Below are 3,481 nucleotides of genomic sequence, written 5' to 3' on the forward strand. Positions count from 1 at the left end.
GGCTTCTCTTTCTACTGTACACACCTGTAGCTGAGGCCTCTACCCAAAATCTTTTAAGTAGTTGACCTCCAATCAACATTGACCTTACTGACTCCATTAAAGTCCTATTCAAATGCTCTGCAACCCCATTTTGCTGAGGCATATTGGGAATAGTAAGCTCATGCTCTACCCCTTCACTCTTGAGATATGCTTCAAACGTATGGGAAGTGTACTCTCCACCATTATCAGTGCAAAGAGTTTGTAATATCTTACCAGTACATTTCACTACCATTATCTTTTATTCTAGAAAACGCTCAAACACCCCTCTTTTGTTTTAATATGTACACCCAAACATATCTAGTACTGTCACCAACGAATGTCAGAAAGTACTCACCTCCACTGAGTGATTTGCTATTCACCTTTGCACAGACATCAACTGTAGTTTCTCTTCAGCTCTTTTACCAGTAGTAGAGGGGAACAGTGTACGATCGAGCTTTCCTTTTATACAGGATTCAGAGTTCCACTGCATTGGATAGATCATCACTGCTCATCCCTCTAACTAGTCCATCCTTAGCCAGCTTCTTCAGACATGTGATACCCAGGTGACTGTATCTTCGATGCCAAATATTGACTCCGGTCCTGGTCTTGGCAGTGTTTACCCTCTGTTTAACACTATAGCTCTCACTGTCCAGATATTATAGACTACCATCTTTAGTGGCTGATCCTACCACAACTCCTTCGCTAATAATAATACAGGTTGAATCATCAAAGGTCAGTACCTTTCCATATTCTGCTGCTTTAGCAATACTGTGGAGATTGAATGATAAATCGGGTACAAATAGAACGTCATGTACTGTACAGTCTCTGTACAAACTATCCCTGTGTGAGCTTCACTTTTACTGTAACACAAATAGCTGACATGATAATACGACCGTCTCCTAGAGTAATGTCTTGACTTGACTCTAGCTCATCAAACAGCTTTTGGTTACAGCAAGTATGGCATGTTGCTCCAGAATCGAGAATGCATTTCTCTGAGAAATTGTCCCAATTAGCAAGAAGTGCGTGTGTGGCTATGAGGCCAACACTAGCACCATGTTTCTGATTTTGCTTACCCTTCAGGTGTACACTGCTGGGTCTCTGGCTTCCAGCACTAGGAACAGCATCTCCTCTTCTTTCGGCTTCGAGTTTATCACAACAGTCTCTTTGCATGTGTCCCAGTCTCTTGCAATAGTGACACCGTATACTCTGCTTCCTTTTCTCTGCTGGCTGTGATCTGTCCGATGATGAAGACCCTTAGCTCCACTGCTGCTTTCACGCTCCTTTATTATCCTCTCTTCATAAGATAATTGATCTATGACCACCTCCATCGTCGGGACCGTCTCGTTTGCCTCCAAGGCAGTTCCGAGAGTGTCATAGCTCTCTGGTAGGCTAGCAAGCAAGTGGACTACTTTGTTCGCATCAATGCATCATCCAGTGGTGCTCAAATGATGGTTAGACCATTGAATACCTCTGTAATCTTTTTGACATGATCTTGTACCGACTTTCCAGCTACTAAATGTAGCGTATGAAGTTTTCGATGGAGTATGAGCTTATTTATCCAGTTCTTTTGAAACTGGTCTTTGAGCTTTCTCCAGACCTCAACAGCCTCCTTCGGCTCCCCTAACAGATACAGCAACGATGTATCAATGGAAAGAACCATTGTTTCTAGAGCACGATCCTTCCTGGCTTCATACTTCTGCTTTGTAGCATCATCAGCATCATCTGCTGGCAGTACTTTAGTAGAATTAACGATGCTCCACAGCCCTTTTTTCATCAGAGCAATCTGATATTGTAGCTTCCATGAAGTACTGTTGCCACTGATTAACGGAACTAAGTTTACAGTCCTTGATTCTGCATCATGCTGGGCTCATAACCTGTTAAGATATTGGAATTGGCATGGATAGGCAGACTGTAGTTGACAATAAATATGATGTAAACTCAACTTAAGACCAAGAGGAGAAACAAAAAGGGAGAGAAAGAGAAAACACCAGAGCCAAGAGAGCATCAAAGAGAGAACAATATAACGACTGAAACAGAACAAATCAATAACAAGAGATAGTTACAGACAAAATAGACTGTGCATGCATCACAACTTATATAACACCTATAACCACAAGTATGAATAAGGAAACCACAAACTAAAAATACAATATCAATAATTAGGATAGATAGACAAGTGTACATTATATTACTATTATTTCTAACAGTATGTGTGCTATAAGATTTAGATTGTGCAAGATAGCCTAACTAATGGAGTTCAGTTTCGAATGCAAGAAGGTCGCTGGTTCGAATCCACTCGAGCCTTTTTTTTCTTTTACCTGATTTATTTTTGTGTTAAGAAATAAATGCCAGGACATTTAATGGAGGAAATACTATAAATTTCATTTTCTTAGTTATTATTAATGTTACTTATTTTAATAACATTTTCAAGCCCTAACGCTTCTTGAAAAATATAAATGAATAACACTGAATGATCATAGCTTTATCCTTTTGCTTTCTTTTTTCTGATCCAATAAATAGAAAATGATAATGTGTCGTTGGATAGTTTGTTATTCTCCTTGTGTTATATTCATTAATTTTATCTCCACCTTCATGTCTCCCACATATAGCCACTGCTCGTCCCAGCATCTGGGTATCTATATCATACTTTACTTCTTCCTATCTTAATTTTTATTCCATATTTGTAGTACACATATCTTAAACTAAATTGAATTACTTTCTTTTAGGCACACTGAAAATCACAACGGTGTATGGTGTCATTATGATGTTTAGCATGAATAATATATATCTTTGTCTATATACCATTGTGGCTATCTGCAATGCATAATCTCACTTATGAACCTCATCTCAAGCTTCCAGCCTCCTCATATTTTATGACTAATGATTAGATTATCCTTTGTGACCATAATTGACAAAAGGAACCTTATGGCGGATAGGAAAATTGGTCTTTACAGCCTCAAAAATCCAACTTCTTGAGCTTCATTTATCATACAATACTTCAGAGGATGCAATGTTATTGTGTAACTTCTAGAAACAATGATTGTCTAATGAAGCATTCACAGGTTAATATTTTTTCACAACAATGATGAATTTCAAAATCCGCCATAACGTACCTTTTGTCAATTATGGTCACATTTTATATTTTTTAGTTTATTGCTACACATAAGGAATGTGAAAGCAAGTGAACTTCTTGTCTCAGAATCTTTTGAAACAAGTACAGTGCATGGCAATTCACTAGCGTCTCCAATGGGGGGCTCATGGGGCTAGTGCACCCCCTCATACAGATGGAAAATTTTTTGTGACATTTTGCTTACATAAATGTTCCAAAAAGAACCAGAGCTCACCTTTATACTCAAGAAATAAGTAGTTTTACTCAGGAGTAAGCCATAACAGAAAGGTTACGATCAATTGAGATATGATTCTATTCCACTGGGGCTATATTTAAAATTAAAATGGGTCTGAC

The sequence above is a fragment of the Amphimedon queenslandica genome, unplaced genomic scaffold, assembly GCF_000090795.2.
Source record: "Amphimedon queenslandica unplaced genomic scaffold, v1.1 AMPQUscaffold_12842, whole genome shotgun sequence".
NCBI classification, from domain to species: Eukaryota; Metazoa; Porifera; class Demospongiae; order Haplosclerida; family Niphatidae; genus Amphimedon; species Amphimedon queenslandica.